General features: G+C 38.8%; 1 long non-coding RNA gene across 1 annotated transcript; it reads left to right on the top strand.

Moving 5' to 3' along the window:
* Window positions 1–3,495: 3,495 nt before the first annotated feature.
* Window positions 3,496–11,544, top strand: LOC129032437 (uncharacterized). The gene is made up of 3 exons (XR_008501362.1): window positions 3,496–3,585; window positions 9,350–9,469; window positions 11,184–11,544. It is a non-coding gene; the product is annotated as an uncharacterized LOC129032437 (long non-coding RNA).
* The last annotated feature ends 7,424 nt before the right edge of the window (window positions 11,545–18,968 follow it).

Raw genomic sequence — 18,968 nt, 5'->3', positions numbered from 1 at the left:
TCCCTGCCCAGGTTGAGCTCCTGACGTAAGACTTTCTCTTTCCTTATTAAAATTGCTTCTTTCTAGCAAGCTCTTCAACCCAACTATCTAGCCGATTAATTTAATAAATTAGTCTAGTATTTCCAAGAGGGTGTGGTAAATTATTTAAGGTAGTATATGGACAAACTATTTAAAGAGATATAATTAATTTTATTGTTTTTATGATTTATATAACTAACACATGAAATGAATAGTTTAATAGTTATTGTTGCTTACGAGAAGGCTGAAATTCAAAAACTAAGTTAGTTTAAAAACAATGTTAAATAAGGATACAAGTAACACACAAATGTAACAGCCAAAACAAGAAGAGAAATCCTCAGATATGATGATGGTCAGTTCTATGTGCCAATTTGTGAACGCTGTTGCACCAGTGATTCAATCAAACACTAATCTAGGTGGTGCTGTGAATGTGTTTTGTAAATATGAATAGCATATATAATTAGTTATTTTTAAGTAAAGGAGACTATCATCTCTAATGTGCTTGACCCTGACTCTGTCCACTGGAAGTCCTTGAAAGCACAGGTGAGGTTTCCTTGACAAGGAAGAAATTCTTCCTGTGGACTGTAGCATCAACTTCTGCCTAACTTCAAGCCTGCCCTTCCCAATGGTCTACTCTGTGGATTTCAGACTTGTCACCAGCCTCCGCAATCATAAAAGCCAACTCCTTGCACAGATAGATAAGATAGATAGATAGACAGATAGGTAGATAGATATCCTACCAGTTCTTTTTCTCTGGTATAACCCTGAATGATATACCCAATGACTAAAGTTTTGCTTAAGGTTTTCCTGGCCTACAGTAACTGAATATTAACTCTAACTTTCTGTAAATAATGCTTAGAATCAGAACTTGACTTTATTGTCAACTATTATTGTTGTAAATAAAAGTGAGATATTAGTATTCAAACCTTGAAAAGATGCCATTGCTCTCCTTTCCTGCTTTTACCCACTTTATTTGTATTGGCTTGTGGACATGAGGTCCCTGCCAAAATGTGTCAACTGGCGTAGGAAGAGTAATTTATTTCAGCTAGCGTATGTAACCTGACTCAGTAAAACGGTGCTGGTACTTGATAACCACATGTGCTGTCAAAATAGAGGTGCAGCTTAGAATCCTAGGATCCTGGAGAATTCAAGCTCCACCAAGCTCTCATCAGAATAACTTGAAATGTTATTTAAAATGGTGTTTCCTAGACCATCCATCTCAGTTCTGCTACAGAAGAGTTTTACAAGCTTCACACATGATACTTATAATGCTTTAGGAGTTCCCTAGTGGACCTGCAAAATGGTTCTGTCTTCACATTTTTTAAATTTTAGGATTCTGTAACATACTGTATTTGAGAAATCTCTGTTATAGCTACAAGGACCCCAATATTTAGAATCCACTTAACTAGTCTGTGGTAGGTTGATTTAGTGACCCCAATTTTTTACTCCTCCCTATATCACACCCTTGCCATAGTAACTTCATAAATGAAGTATATTTTCACACTGCTTGGTACTAAATACTCATGAATGAAGCATATTTCCACATTCCTTGGCTTAGGGATTGCTCATGTGACTTGCCTTAGCCAATGGCAGGTTGGCCAAAACTGACCAGTGGACCCTCAATGTAAAACAAAGCCACCCCAGCCACAATGGCCTGAAGCTGAGCCTCCCCAAACAACACACAGCTCTATGAAGACAAATGATTATTATTTTAAGTTCCTGAGTTTCAGAGGTGGTTTATTACATAGTGTTATTGCAGTGATCACTAAATGATACATAAACTAATTCCCTAATAGTATGGAGGAGGCAACTGAGGAACTAAGAAGCAAAGTGACTCCTATGGAGCCTTAATCCAAAGGAAAAACTCAAAATGGTAGGACTTCCATAGCAGGCCAGAAGAATACATTGATAAAGAGGTCTTCTTCTCCTTTTTCGAGATGGAGTCTCACTCTGTCACCCAGAATGGAGTGTAGTGGCGCGATCTTGGCCTACTGCAACCTCTGCCTCCTGGGTTGAAGCGATTCTCCTGCCTCAGCCCCCTGAGTAGCTGGGATTACAGGCACGTGCCACCGTAACTGGCTAATTTTTTTTGTATTTTTAGTACAGGACAGGTTTCACTATGTTGGACAGGCTGGTCTCAAACTCCTGACCTCTGGTGATCCACCTGCCTGGGCCTTCCGAAGTACTGGGATTACACGCATGGGCCACCACGCCCAGCTGATAAAGAGGTTTTCAACATCCTTCCTTCCAACCACATGAAGTAGGCTAGCATCTTCAGATTGATACACCTTTGGAGTAGCAGCATCTTTCCCATCCACAAAACATCACCATGCTTCTCAGCCATGGAAACAGCGGAAGTTCAGTGGGACCACCTTATGGTCTGTAAGATGGGAGGTTGGTGTCCTTCCACCTCCTCCAATGACCTCAGCTCCGTTACTTTCAAACAACCACATACTAGCTGTTGGGTTAAAAACAAATACCACTAAGCCTTATTGCCTTGAGCATGGCATCTTTTATGCCAACCATTAAGATTTATATATCCAAATGCCTTTATTTAATACCTCAAGAGAACATCTTGCCTATTGGACAATTACCTACAGTAGTTAATTCTGACAGAAGGAAATTAGAGTAGAACTGTTTATTATAATCATGTCCAATTAGGACTCGGATTTGGAATTGCTCACTAAGATTCAAGACTGTTTGAGCTGGGTGATTGATTACAATGCTATGAAGAAATTACAAAAGGAATCTAAATGCCCTTGAGAACCTAAGGGACATTTGTTAATGCCAGTACATGTCACAGAGCCTGGAGCTTTATATTTCCACAGGGTTTCTTGGAAACCCTATTTTGCCAAATACCTTGAATTCAGGCCCAAGCATTCTTCCTGTTCGCAGCCACATGGTGGATCCAGTGCTGAAGGGAGATTAACACTGCAGTTTTCTTGCACAAGGCTCAGACTACACAATGCTAAAAAATAAAAAGATAAACATGATTCTAGGCACATTCCGTGCCTCATCTCCATGGCCCAGTTCCTGTTATCCATAAGTAGTTTTAAAATAGTCCACGTTTTTCAGTCCTGCAAAATCAACAGCACTGGAAAGTTGGCAGGTATACTTGTTTAAACAAAGCTCCCAAGTTTTCTGCTGGCAGGTGTTTCCAGAGTTCTTGGAGCACAATTCTTTGGATAGGATATTTGCCAATATACATAGCAACAGGAAAAAAAACGTGTTTTCCTTTACCACAGTGGAGACACTGAAATGCCTTAGATGCAAAGCTGGATATTCAGTTCAGAGGGTTTTTTTGGCTGCAGGTCGAGAATAAATAATAATGAGATCCAGCATCTCTCTGCTCATAACTCTGATGGGATTCAGAGTGGAATGAGATCACTTATCAAATTGGCAACAGGTCGTCTCTGGCCATCTCCGTATAGTTTGACCCAATGAATCTGGTTCTCCCTTCTTTGTCAATTCCCCTGTCTCCTGAATGTCTCATTCTCAAACTAATTTTGTTTGAAATTGTGGCTAGAGATGGTATGTTTGAAACTTAATATGATGAACACAGAACAGGTAAGACATTACTCTTCTCCCATTCACTCCTAGTCATTGATTTTAGTTACGTTTTTAAGTCCAGCTTTCCAAAACTGAAACCTGGGACTGCTTTAAAAGCACATGACTAATTTCATAATCTGTTCCTTTGCAGTTGGATTGGTTCATAGTTGCTTCCCTCAGATTCATTCCCTGAGCCATTCAATTAAGATCAGCCTTGGTGCTGGAACCCCACAAGAGAGAAGTAATACCTTGTCTCTTACCCTGAACTGCAAAAAACTAAATAGAAGATTAAAAAATAATAATAAGCAAAGCAAGACTAAAGTCTGAGGAGGGGAAACATAAGCAAAGTAGGAAAAGGCCTGGGGGAGAAGTTTTTAAAACTTAAAGGAAGTCAAAATGTTTCTGGCTTAGAAGGTACTTAATTAATGGTCATTAAATTGTAACTCAGTGAAAATTAAGAGTTTTAAGTTCCACCTACAAAAATGTAGAATACCAGGCAATACTAAAAGTTACTGTAAGTCTTTTTTTTAGTTACATGCTAATGGAAAATGTGTATTGAATTTAAGTTCTTTCGTTTTTGTATTAACTGGCCTCATCTTGGGGTTCAATTAATGCCTCAGTCTGTATTATAACTTTCCTTCATTTCCCTCATAGTGTCTTGTCTTTAGTATTTTGGGAACTTTCTTATAAGTTTCCAAGCAAAGATACTCTTATAGATGTTCTGGTTTCCAAATGTGCCATTTCAGTAGAGTCTAGATGTAGCTGAGGACCTTCTCTCAGAAAATTCATCTGTTCTGGGGAAAAAAAAAAAAAAAAAAAAAAAAAGCCCGGGTCCAGTGGCTCACTCCTGTAATCCCAACACTTTGGGAGGCCGAGGCGGGCAGATCATTTGAGGTCAGGAGTTCAAGACCAGCCTGGCCAACATGGTGAAACCCCATCTCTACTAAAAATAGAAAAATTAGCTGGGCATGGTGGCACACACCTGTAGTCCTAGCTACTTGAAAGGCTGAGGCGGGAGAATCATTTGAACCCGGAAGGTGGAGGTTGCAGTGAGCCGAGATCACTCCACTGCAATCCAGCCTGGGCAATAGAGCAAGACTGTCAGAAAAAACAAAAACAAAAACAAAACAAAACAAAACAAAACTAGCCATTCAATTGTCAGAGAGAAAACTAATTTTTTTCTTCAGTTTAGCTGTAGAACTGTGGCTACAAAAAGGAATTACATTGGTCAGATTCTGAGTTTTTTACTTCAGGAAGACATCTGAGGAAATAACAGTGATTAATATTATAAAATTTGATCAGATAGACCTGAGTTTAAATTCCTGCTTTTCACTTATTGTAGGGTGTTTTAAAAAATAAGGCTGTCAGTTCTAATGGTGTTGCCTCTCCTAGCTGTGATAATTAGATTCATTTATTAAAATCTCTGGGCTTTGGTTCCTCAGTGATAAAATAGGCAAGATGAGTAGATATGATTGGAAGAATTAAATGAAGTAGTATAGTCAAGAGCAGAGCCCATAAAGGCAATTTGATTAGAATGGACACAAATATTTGACTGCAACTTTAAGATCACCATACTTTTTAACTTTTATGTGTTTTCTTTCATGAGTAATAAATATCTACTGCAGGGAAATTAGAAAATATAGAGAAGTAAAAATGAGAATTATTTAATCACTTATAGAATCACTTGCCAGAAATAATTATTGAGAATTCGATTAAATCCTATCAGACTTAATCATAAAAAATCAAAATGACATCAGATTGTCCCTGAAATGTTTAATTTTCACCTTTTAGAGTATCTGCCTGATCTCTTTTATGAAAGTGAGTGAAGAAAGTCATAAGAAAGTGATTTCTAGGAGGTAAACCAGGAGAAAGAATCCTGAGAAGATTTGGGAGGAAATGAACTTATTGTTTGTTTGTTTTCACAAAGGAAGAAATGTTGCGAATTCCAGGCAGAATATTGTTTTCTGCCAGATCCTTTCTGGAAAAGGCAATAGTGCTAAGGCAGGGTTTCTCTCAGAAATATAGCAAGCCCTGAAGAATTTCTATTGGGTAGGTTTTAGTAAAAATGAGGAATCAATATTGTTTTTATTGTTAGCTCCCAGTGACTGAATTGGAAAGGACTGAGAAAGCAATAACTTTATTTTTCAAAAGTTGCCTCCCTTTTCCCTCCATTAGGATAATTTGTAAAAGCTTTTTGGCTCTTTCTGTGGTCTCTATTACCAAAAGATCTGAACAATTATTTTTGAAAATTTACCCCTAAAATCTATTTGATAGTAATGTTTTAATGTAATATCTAACATATTGCTTCATCATATTTGGAATATTAATAGCATAGCTAAAATTTTTTGAGTGTTCTGTTCATGCATAAGCTCTCCAAACTCCATTTTAAAGATAACAAAACTGAAGAGCTTAGAGGTATTAAGTAAATTGCCCAAGATCACATAGGGAGTGTCAAACTGGAGCTTAAGCACATGCAAATCCACCACAGTCCAAACAGCATCCCCTATTGACCAAGGCACATTTCACCTTATTGTGTGTGTACACACTCAAGCCTATATGCACTCCATACCACTCATCCAAACACAATCAGAGAAATTGCTAATGAAGGAAAATGTGCATAATTATGGAAATGTCTAAATATAAGAATATGCTTTGCATGGGATTTACTTGGAATAGAACACCATGGCCCTAGACTTGTAATTCCATCAGGAACATCACTGGTATCTGCATGGCACAGTTAGCAATTTTAATACATTGATAAAATCCATTGATGGTCCAGGGCTTTCACATGTAAATGAATATTATAATTGCATAACCCAGAAAAAGAAAAAAATTGAGTTCTAAACAAGCTCTGAGATGATTCTTATAGAACTTATAGTATTGATGTATTGAAGGAGATGATCACAACAAAAACCTCCAGCAATCTGAGCAAGAGCACAGTACCTAGGTGTAGCTGTGGGTAGAATGAGTTTCAGGTTAAAAGAAGACACCAAATTGTTTGCAAATCTTTCCTCTTTTCTGTACTTCATAGACTCTTCTATCCCTGAAAAATAATGTAATGAATATCAAAAGGCAATTTCTCGAACCATGTAAAGTTTATTTCCTCTTGCCCTATGTCCTGTGTCAGCTGAACTTCCAATAGCTTGGAGTGTGAGGAGAAGCTTTATTAATAAATGGAGATGAAGGCAGGGAGGGAGAACTCATGTTTATTAAGCACCCACTAAAGGTCAGGCACTCACATATGTGCTATGTGCTTATGCCTTACGTACTTAATCCCTTCAAACAGTACTGTAGATAGTATTATTCTCATCATTCAGTTAGAGAAGCTGAGGCTCAATAAGCTAAATAATTTTACTAATTTGACTAATCTATTGAGTAACAGAGTTAGGATACCAGCCCAAATTCAAAGCCTTTCTACTGCACTGAGAAAATAAGAAATAGGTTCTGAACTTCTCTTCCCCAATTTCACAGCCATAGTGAGATTTATTTTTAACTCTGTTCAATTTGCTAATATTTGAGGTGTCACATTCTTTGGGTAAGGATGATCATTTATAATTTTGAATTCCAGTTAAACCCCCAAAACTTATTCCAGACTATACATCGGAGTAAAAAGAGGTTTATGCAGTAACAGTTAAACTATGTTTCTCTCTGCTTTTGTAAGACATAGAGACCTCTTTACATTCCTTCCATGGAGTTTGGCACGTGTCTAAGTTGTGGTAAGCATGCTGCGAATTATCTTCTTACGACACTGGATGTCTGTCATTTTCCTCCTCTTTCACTCTACCTCACTGTGATGGTGTTTTTGGCTCTTCATAATACCAAGAGAGGCTGCTAACATATCTTCAGTGCCCAGCACATAGGCCTTCATTGCTATTGCTCCTGAAACTGCCAACATCATCTCCCAAGACTCCAGTGCTATCTTCTGTCTCTGCCCAAGTTGCCAATGCTAATGCTGCTGACTTATTGAGGTCCCAAAGCCCAGTAAAGCAATTAGTAGGAAAAAAAAATGGAAAACAAACTTTGTTTTCTTATTCATATTGTATGTCCATTGGGCCTGGGCCAGAGAACCATCAGAGTGACAGGCCCGAGGTCTATTCAGAGTCCCAGCTCTGTTCAACACCAGCCCACTGTTCTTGAACCAGGTTATAGCTGTTTGTCTTCACTTACCATGTGATCTTTCTCAAGAGGCTCCTCATTCTTTCTTGTAAAGACTGGTTACAGCTATATGAAAACCTAAGAATAATCTCAGATTTGGTTCCACCTGGACTCTTTACTATATACATATATATGTATGTGGAAATGAGGTCAAGGGAATGTACAGGTTTGTTCAGTGTTAACAAGCTTATTACTGGCAGAGATACAATAGGTATTTGGGTATTCTAACTCCTAATTCAGAAAAGTATTATTTCCTTCATTCATATATTCATTCAACAAATATGTGTTGAAGGCTGGTTTTGTGCCAGCCACTGTAAGAAGTAATGTATACGACACATGCTAGCCCTTTAGAGCTCATAATCTACTGGCGTGATAAGTCCATTGTAGGGTTAAACTCAAGATACAATGGGAGTTAACAGGAGAGATGTCTAACCTAGGAAAGGCTTCCGAGATGACACAATCTTTAAGCTGAGCGTGCAGGACACGAAGTTAATGAGGCTGGGGAAGAAAGCTGGTTTGTGGTCAGTGGAAAGTGGGGCTTGGGGAGGGTAGGCATTTCTGACTCAGTTAGTCAAGAAGGCAGCTGAGCGCCAAGCTTTCTTGCCAGTAAGTTTATATTTTCCCTGGTCAAGCACCTGAGTTCCTCTAAATTACTTCAGAAGTTAAATAACCATCCATTTTCTTTTTCTTGATAATAATATGGAAGTTTAAAAACAGCAACTTCATTGCATAGAAGTTTCTTTGCGAATTTATTAGAATGAGGGAAAGAGGACAGGAGTTTAGTTCATGAGAAGGGTAGGGCCGGAAGCAAGATTGTGACTTTAAATAAGTTAGGCTAAACCAATGTAAAATAACCCTCAGGAGTGTATCGAGGTTCCATGGAGTCTGAAATTTATATAGTGTTGCAGGGCTCTCTTTGAAAAAAATAATGTAGCTGGACACAGTGGCTCACGCCCATAATCCCAGCACTTTCAGAGGCTGAGGCAGGCAGACCACTTGAGGTCAGGAGTTCAAGACCAGCCTGGCCAATGTGGCAAAACCCCGTCTCTACTAAAAATACAAAAATTAGTTGGGCGTGGTGGCAGATGCCTGTAGTCCCAGCTACTCAAGAGGCTGAGGCAGGAGAATCAGTTGAACCCAGTAGGCAGAGGTTGCAGTGAGCCGAGATTGTGCCACTGCACTCCAGCCTGGGTGACAGAACAAGACCCTGAAAAAAAAAAAAAAGAAAGAAAGAAAGAAACAGTGCAAAAAGAAACCTTACTTTTGTAAATTTTTCAAATATATGACTATGAGAACATTGTGATTTTGGAGAGATCTTATCAAAGTGAAGAGTCTTGACGCTTAAGCCTCATTAGCATCATGGCAAACAGCCCTCTAAGACTCTGTTTCAGAGAGAGTGCCATCAACACTGATAAAATCCCTCAAACCAAAGGCTGAAAGTGCTTGCACTCATACATGAGTGCTCTGTGGTAATCTGGAGAAGAAAAAGGGAGAAGAGGAAAGCAGTTAAGATTTGTGTTTTTTTTATTGGCAGGGGGGGTTGTGTGTGTGTGTTTACTTACAACTGTAGTCTACTAAAGGAGATTTTTTTCATGGTTATTTATAATAGACTCTGTGTTCTAGGAAGATTTCAACAAAATCTTAGCAAAAGATGTTCCCATAAACCTGAAATGAATATAGCCAAAGAGGATGTGGTCTTTCAGCACCTCCAGCTAAAAAATGCTGCAGAGGAACTTCCTGTATTAAGGTAAACGAACAAATAAATCTTCCTGCGGAGACACAAGTTTTCTGAACTGATTTTATTTGCAACACAGTTATTCAAGTATGGACTGGGAACAGGAATGGGAGGGAGGTGGGAGCAAAAGAGGGAAGATCATAAAAGTGTTGTACTATTGAACTGGCTCTCCTGAAATAAAGAAAAAGCCTTGATATGTATGTCAATTTCTGTGGTGTCCATACTCTCACTATAGCTCACTTCAATCTCCTGATTTGATATCACTAACAAGGTGTTGCGAAGACATGGGCAAATTCAGTTCTTGTAGGTCAGTGAGATCCACTCCAGAAGACAAATCCCTGGATGTAAACTTTCTGTGGTCTGATTGATGCTTCCTTGTGGAGGTACCAGAACAGACCTTTGGTTTAAAATGAATCTCAAATGTGAAATCAGGTTCTTTTCTTTGCTTGAAGCACTTGCAATAATATGCAGAGACTGGGTTTCAGGTCCCACATGCTCTTGAGTTAATTTTGCTGGATTAAATGGTGTGCAGGCCCTTGTGAGTTAGGGTTGGCTAGGGTTTTGTGAATTCCAGGTAAGATACTGGCATCTTCCTCATCAAGTTCTGTATTAACTTCAGAAGACTGGTAGAGCCTCAAAGTTAGGGAAAAGCACATAAATTACAAAAACTGTGACACCTTTTATCAAGGGCTACTTAAAAATAGAGTCTATTTTTGAAAGAATGTGGGTAAAGAAATGTTTTCAACAAAAGTTTGATTGGTGGGTATGTATCATCTATTTATATATTAACAGCACATGTAACTTGTAGCATAAATATTTTAAATAAATTGATAAACACAGTCCTTCCCTCTCCCCCTCCCTCTCTCTCTCCCTCTTTCCCTCCCTCCCTCCTTCCCTTCCTTCCTTCCTGTTGAGTAGTTATAAGGTTCTAGGCATGTAACTTAATGTAAACTTACTCTAGTAAAGCAACTAATAAGACAAAAGTTGTACATTGAAGGAGCTCATAGTCAGGAAGAAGGAGACAGTTGCATAAACACCTACCTGAAGAATGTTTTAGGAGTTGAGATAAGAGGCTAAGCTGGGTAGCAAGCAAAAGCATGAAAGCAGGACTGTTAATTTTGGCTGGGTGAACGGCCAAGGTAGGGATCAAGGCTGAATTTGTAAAGTCATAACAGAGGAATTTAAAAGGTGAGAAGCCTGATAATCAAGGGTGTGGGACATGTAGGCAGTATGAAAAGGGGTGGATGGAAGCTCACTGACTGGTCAAGGCAGTGCAAGAAGTTTAACCTGTCTGGAAATATGGGGACAAGAACTGGAAAGGGCAGTCTGTGCATGAAGATTCCAGGAGAAGCCTGATGATGGAAAACCTTAAAATCACATCGAGGTTTATTTTATAGTGCTACTATTGAGGAACCATTTCTGGGTTTTTAATTGGGGAATGATATGAACATTTCCAGGGTTGTTGCTCTGTGTTGTTTTTAAGGATCAGTACAAAGTAGCTGCATGAAGAATGGATGGGAGAATAAGAAGCTATGGCAATAACGACAGTTAGAATATATCAATGGGCATGGAGGAGGCTGTTGACCTGGGGGGAGTACCAATAAAGATGGACTATGCAGAGGAAAGAACCCGGGGATTTTATAAAGTTAGAATTGTCAGGGCTTTGTCATCATTTCTTTTTTTTTCTTTCTTTTTTTCTTTTTTTTTTTTTTTTTTGTATTTTTAGTAGAGATGGGGTTTCACCATGTTTGCCAGGATGGTCTCGATCTCCTGACCTCGTGATCTGCCCGCCTCGGCCTCCCAAAGTGCTGGGATTACAGGTGTGAGCCACCACACCCGGCCTTTGTCATCATTTCAGATAGGGTGAAGGAATAGTTTAAGTTGCCTCCAAGGTATCTTGTTGGAGGCGAGGGGTACAGAGGGGTCTTACTGAATGGTGATGAAAAAGGGGACACAGGCGAAAGATCAACATTGGAGAAAAGATAACTAACCCTGGGAAGCTTAAAGAACGAAGTGTAACAAAACAACAGGGATTGTTTTATAAAATACTTTGAGATATCCAGGATTAAATGTATGATAAAAAATAACATCGTGTATTTTTGCAGTAACTTTTAACTTACAAAAACACGTACATACATTATCTCACTACACTCTTTGACTCTTATATGTACTATGTAAGAAAGGCAGGGCAGGCACCAGAAATCCAGGGTTACAAAATCTAGTAATTGGAACTCAGAGGGATTGCGAGGCATCCTCAAAATCCCACAACTGTGCAGAAATAGGACAAAGAGAAATATGTTCACTCAGTGATTAGAACTCGGAGGGATTGTGAGGCATGCTCAAAATCCCACAACTGCGCAGAAATAGGACGAAGAGAAATATGTTTGCTCAGTCCTAGGTGCAATACTCATGACCAGAATGAGAGAACAGACTGATCCCCTTTAGAGCTTGATTTTCCTTCCCTCTGGGAATATATCTGCCTTTGGCACTGGGTACGATACCTCCAGTATCTGGCTTTGTCGAGTAGTTTCTTCATGAGATCCCCAGTTATATCAGTGGAGACCTGTGGGTCTTATATATGTTGCTTAAAATTATGTCGAAACTGTTGAGGCCTTGACGTTCCTGGAGCTTGAATGACCCATCACCTTGGAAAGTTCTGAAGTTCTGATCATCTCACTGGTCATCCTAAAACCTGAAACTGAAGAGGGTAAGGCAAAAATTTACTGTCATCTTTTCCTTTCTGTGAAAAACAGAAAGAAAAACACAGTAAACCTGCCATTTCCCTCAGGTCAAGTGACAGACACTGACCCTTGAATTTTCCATTCAGAGAGCTCCAAAGTAAACACAGAATCACGTAAGCCTGAAGAAAAGAAGCCAAATTAGGAACATCACACTTCCTCTCGCCTAGAGAAGAACAGCTTTTCCTATTACTCTAAGTAGGACACTGGAAGAGAAAACAATTATAAACTAAAATTATAAATTAAAAATCAATTATAAAATTAAAGAATTTGGAATGTAATATGCTTTGCAGGTACTCAGATGATGGCATGCAATTGAAAAATCTGTTTAAGTGTTAGCTTAGCCTTTGTAAACTCTACCAAACAATCTACATCTTCCTACCATTTGCTCATTTGTTATAACTGAAAGAAATGTCTCCTCAAATATTAAAGCTGATGGAGAAAAATGTACCATGCTTCTTCTCTCATCTCAGATACGAGAAAAATTACTCTCAGACTTATTTGCACAGTTAAGTTTACCCTTAGAAGTAGCTGTTGCCATTTGCTATCTCTTCAGTTTTGAACTAAAGTTAAAAGTGATGGAGTTCAGTAAAATTATCAACAGGATTAGATACGGCTCATCCCCATTCTTCCTTATTAAAATGCAATTCCCCCGCCCCCTTGGTGACCAGGACACCATGCTTTGCTGTGATTCTTCCTATCTCCTTCTCAGAATTCTTCATTGGGTCCTTCTCTTTGTGATATCAGTCTCAAATCTCAGAACTCAGTCTTTATCTCCTCTCTTTCTTACTCATACACCCAACAATTTTATCCAATCCATTCTTTAACTATCCTCTCTAGCCTGACTGCTCCCAGAATTATAGCACTAGTCCTAATCTTTGCTGTAAAATCTATACTGGTACAACCAACAGCTAACAACATCTCCACTTAAATATCTAATAGGAATAGGCGTGTCCAGGCCAGACCCTTGACTTACTGCTATCCCCAAACTTACTCCACCCACATCCCTCTTATCTCAGCAAGTGGCATCATCATTCTTCCAGTTGTAGACAAAATCCTAACAATCGTCCTTGATTCATCTATTTCTCTAATATCCCACATCCAATCCATTAGCAAACTCTCTGCTCCACCTTCCCAATACATTTCAAAGCCAATTGCCTCTCATAATCTTTATTATTTCTCACTTGGATTGTTGCAATCACCTGCTAACTTGTTTCCCTGCTTCTTCTCTTATCTGTCTTCTCTTCCCACCCGACAAAGCTATCTTTTTAGACTTTAAATCAGATTATGTGATTCCTCTTAGAATAAAATTTAAATACCATATCAGGGCCTCAAAAGTTCTACATGATCTGGTTCCTGTCTTCTTCTCTGCTCTTACCTCCTAATACTCTGTGCTTTGCTTGCTCTGCTATAAATACATTCATTTTCTTTGGATCCCCTGAACATCCAAGCACTTCCCACTTCAGTGCCTTTGCACATGTTATTCCTCTCCCTGGAATGCTCTTCCTGCAATTCTTTACATAGCTTAATTTTTAACATCTCTCAAGTTTTGGCTTAAATGTTACTTCTTCAAGAAAGGCCCCTTTCCTCACTTCCCCAGTCTTTTTGCTGTCTATCTGCTACATTTTTACTGAAAACATTAATTATTACTATAAAAATTACATGTATCAATTCCTCTTAGTTTACTATTTTTCACCCCAGCTATCATAAATCTAAGTTAGTAGGGCCCATGTCCCTTTTTGTATTACCCATGTATCCTCAATGCCTAAAAGAGTACCTGACACATAGTAGGCACTATATAAGCACGTGATGATTTGATGAATAAGTTAAATAAATGTATCTGTAAGATTCAATATCCTTGGTAAACATTGTTTTTTCTCACTTTTAACTTGCATAAAATAAACAATGTGTATGTGTGCATGTGTATTCCCTGAAGCTAAAATATATAAATTAATGATCTCAACATTTACAGCAACCTGAGAACTAACATCATACATCTAGAGAAAATAGCTCTTCCAAACATTGGCTGGGTGGCATAAATATCAAATACACTACTGCTGTCAATATTAGCAAGACAAGAGTGGAACAACTTTCTCCAGAATATTCTGATAAGACAGATACTGTATTGGCATTACCTGAGTCTCTTAGGTGAATCCCTATGTCTTCTCACTCAATAAAGGGCAATTGAGTGACCACTAGATGCCAAACACTGTGATAGATACAAAGACATGTGGGTGAAAAGACAAGCAGAATCTTGCCCTCATGCTACCTACAGGGAGGCCAGATAATTGAACAAATAATTATCAAGAGGCAGAAAAATGCTGCAACCATGGAATATTAGAGGAAACCATTACACCCACACTTATAGACAGGAAAATGCAACTTACAGAGAAAACATGGCTAACTCCTGGAACACCACTGGTTCGTGGTAGTATTAGGGCTTGAACTTTAATTTCTTAGTCATCAATTTTTTGCTCTAATTAAGATGACATACATCCTGATTTGCCTAGGACAGTACTGGCTTAGTACTTGTCCTAATTATTAAAATATCCCCTTTTTCACTCTCAAATGAGTCCTGGTTCAGATAATATGGCATCCTAACTCATATTGGCTCTACTAGATCAGAACTCATAAAAATCAAAGGGCTTGCCACACCAATTGGTTTGGCTAGAAAAATAGTCTTTTACTCTTTTATGAAAATTGCCATAATTGACCTTACTTTATTCTAATAGTAGTTATTTCAGCTAGAGACCATGACACTGATGAGGTGAAAGAATACTGTGCGATCAGATTTTAATTGGGTGGGGATTAATTGATCCTTTTTCCAGGAGTTCTGAGCTTGAAGTCCACCTAGAGAAGCAGAAGCAGTCACAGTAAAAACAGGCAGAGGAAGTGATGAGAATGGCAGGGGCAATAAAGTACAGACTGCAAATGGAAACACTTCCAAGGGGCAAAATGGCTGGGTCACTAAGGCTGCTCTATCATGATCATCAAAGAACAAGATTTTATTGCCCTTTGAAACTTACTGCTCAATTACTAATGTTTTTCTCGCTTTCCTTATTTTCCTGTTTCTTACAAGCAAGAAATACATGGTCATATTTATAGTACATGTGTACCCCCTCTTTCAATGTCTCTCTATGTTATGCATATTGGGTCCCATTCAGGCCTCTATATATTATATTCCAGAGTTCAGGACACATGCCACCTTACCCACAGCATAGGTTAAGGAATAGCTTTTATTGGGAAAATTTACACAGGTCGATGTCTGCTTGGGTCCACTTAATCCTCACATCATCCTGTAGGAGGCTTATCTAGACTAGGGCACTGTTGGTCTTGAAGGGCAGGACTGCATTTCAGTACAAAGGTCTCTTCCACTTGCGTGTGGAGACCTGTACATAGTTTGGTCCACAGAGAATACATAGGCTGCTTAGAGCCATCCGTTCTGGATTTTGGATGGCAGCTGCTGTCTGGGAATGTTGGCTGCCCTGCACCTGGAGCCCTTAGGGTCAATGGGACATTGCATTCCACCCTGGCAGAGGAAAAAGTCCCTGGTCCCATAGGAATGTGAGCATGGGCTTAGCTCAGGCCCTCCCTCAGGGGGCCAGCTCAGGGGGTGGGTAGACACAGCTGGCTTATTACCCAGATAATGTACAGTGTCCGTCCATGGACTACTCATCTGCTTGTTGGAATGGATGCTGGCTAAGTACCTGCTCTGACTTTATACATATAAATGTCAAATATATATATATATATATATGTATTTACATGTGTATGTAGGCAGATATAGATTTATATAGATATGTAATATTTTTTAAAGAAACAGGGTCTTGCTATGCTGCCCAGGCTGGTCTCAAATTCCTGGGTTCAGGCCATCCTCCTTATTCCTGAGCAGCTGGAATTACAGATACGTACCACTATGCCCATCTTCTATATAAATATTGATTATAATTTATCAGTCCTGGTTATATCATATATAGCCTATGTAAACATATATTTTACATATATGTACACTTTGCATATGTATGGATGTTTTTAAGCCACGAAATCCAATTGAAAGTGAAAATAAATTTCATTTGAAAATCATGAAATAGTTTTGATCACACCATGAGGTTTCACAGTATGGATTTGGTGTTCACTAGACATGCAGTCTTTTCCCCTCACACACATTTCTTTTCCTATTGTCTTTCTTCAGATGTGGGCTACATCGACAATATGAAATCTGATATATCACTAAAAATTTAACCTTGACATGTAGCTTGATGGTTCAACTGCTTTCTATATTGTCATGAAAAGAAATAACTCCACGGTAGTGAACTATTTTGAGTGGTTGTCATTATTTCACCATACAAGAACTTCTGATAATATTGTTTTTCCATTTCTTTCAACTTAAAAGAATTTAAAACATTACTGATACCATTAAAGTCCTTTTCCAACCCCCTTTCAAATTTCATTTCCAAACTTCCATTTTTGAAGCAACCACTGTCATGAATTTGGCATTGATCTTTGCAGTGTATTTTTAAATATTTTTCTTACGTATCTATTTATCCAATCACAATATGAAGTAAATTGCTGTGCTATTAAAATTTACATAAATGACATCATATTAAATGTATCAATCTAAAAATTTTTTTATTCGCCTTTTAAAACTCAGATTGTATATTATATATACTTCTGATACTGTGATATATAATAAGAAACATATATTTTGGGCTTCATTCCTGTTTTCTAGCACATAGCTCCTAGTAACCTTTGATTCTCAGAGGCAATAATTTCTAATGAGGTGACTGGTGGCTGGGGGCTCCTGGACAGCCTCAGCACAGGGGCTGGTTGGGAGGGTTGGGGACCAACCCTGTGAAAGCACGTTGGAATTATAGCTCTACCCACTCCCCAACCTCTGGGGAGATGAGAGGGACTGAAAGTTAAGGTGAGAACCAACAGCCAATGATGTAATTAACTGTGTCTACATAATGAAGCCTCCATAAAAACCCAAAGGACAGAGTTTGGAGAGCTTCTGGGTTGCTGAACACATGGAGGCACTGGGAAGGAGCTGTGCCCGGAGAGAGCATGGAAGCTCCCGCTCCCTTCCCGCATGCTTTGCACAGTATACTTCAGCTGACTGTTCATCTGCATCCTGTGTAATAGCACTTATGATAAACCGCAAGCATAAGTAAGTATTTCCTTGAATTTCATAAGCTGTTCTAGCAAATGATAGAACCCAAGGAGGTCATGAGAACCTCCAATTTGTAGCTAAGTGAGAACAGAAGTATGGGTAAACTGAAAACCTACTACTTGCAACTGGCATCTGAAGTGGAGAGCAATCTTGTAGGACTGAGCCCTAAGCCTGTGGGGGTCTGGGCTAACGACGGTTAGTGTGAAAATTGAATGGAATTGTAGCACAGCCAGTTGGTGTTGGCTGGAGAATGGATGTGTAGGGAAAAAAATCCCACACATCTAGTATCAGAGTGAAGTATTGAAGAGTTGAGTGTGAGTATAGAGAAAAATAGTGTTTGCTATAAAATAATATATTAGTAAAGTTAAAGAAAATCAATGACATGGCCGCCCACGTGCCCACAATTAGACAATCCTTTATAAAGAAGCCTTATATGTGCCCTTAGCTATCTCATTCTTCTCCTTTCCCTGGATATAACTATGATCCTGAATTTTATATTAAAAATTCTCCCGGCCGGGCGCGGTGGCTCGCGCCTGTAATTCCAGCACTTTGGGAGGCCAAGGGGGGCTGATCACAAGGTCAGGAGATCGAGACCATCCTAGCTAACACGGTGAAACCCAGTCTCTACTAAAAATACAAAAAATTAGCCGGGCGTGGTGGCGGGCGCCGAGTAGTCCCAGCTACTCGGGAGGCCGAGGCAGGAGAATGGCGTGAACGCGGGAGGCGGAGTTTGCGGTGAGTAGAGATCGCACCACTGCACTCCAGCCTAGGTGACAGAGCGAGACTCTGTCTCAAAAAAAAAAAAAATTCTCCCAATTTTCTTAAAACTTGTATCACATATGACTGAATTTCTACAAATACATTAATTACTTCTGCTTGCTTTTGCACTTTATATAAATGAAATCATGCAGAACACATTCTTCATCATTTCTGCTTTTTCTTTTCAACATTTTATTTTAGACATTGATTAATATTGATACATACAGCTATAATTCACTGATTTCTAATAAATGTGATGGGAAAAACTATCCATGTTGATGTATAGAGTTAATTCATAGCAAATTATCTGTGTTTACTGCAATGTGAGAATCTTTGTCTTTTAACAGGAAAGTTGAATTCATTTATATTTGCTATTTTCACTGATTCTAAGGTTCAGTAATAGACTAGACTGTTTTGGAATAAATCTCCCAATAAAACGTATCTATAAATGTTAGGTTACTATGTAAGAAATATCTGTAAAGCAAGGGTTATACAAATGAAGGAGTCACAGATGAGTGCCTTGTAACATTCTTGAGTCCCAGTTACTTATAAGTACCTGCTTTTTCATCCACAGGCCATGGAAGTTGAACCACTTTCAGACTATGTCCTTGGCTTATGGGCAGATTTTTCTAATCTCAGTTCATTGGTACTTTCAAAGTTACTTCCGGATTACAGTGCATTCACTCATGTCCTATGAAGGTATTGGAAAAGCATCCTCTATATGCATATGGGCTGCAATTCTTCAATTCAGTCTCTCACACTCTACCTTTAAGTTCTCTCTTCAGTTTCAGTATCTGGAGATTTCCCATTCTTTGTTTTGATTGTGTAGTTGAAACATTACACA

Source organism: Pongo pygmaeus, chromosome 2 (assembly GCF_028885625.2).
Source record: "Pongo pygmaeus isolate AG05252 chromosome 2, NHGRI_mPonPyg2-v2.0_pri, whole genome shotgun sequence".
In the NCBI taxonomy this organism is placed as follows: Eukaryota; Metazoa; Chordata; class Mammalia; order Primates; family Hominidae; genus Pongo; species Pongo pygmaeus.
Note: the sequence above shows the minus strand (reverse complement) of the source record. Positions and strands in the feature narration are given on the sequence as shown.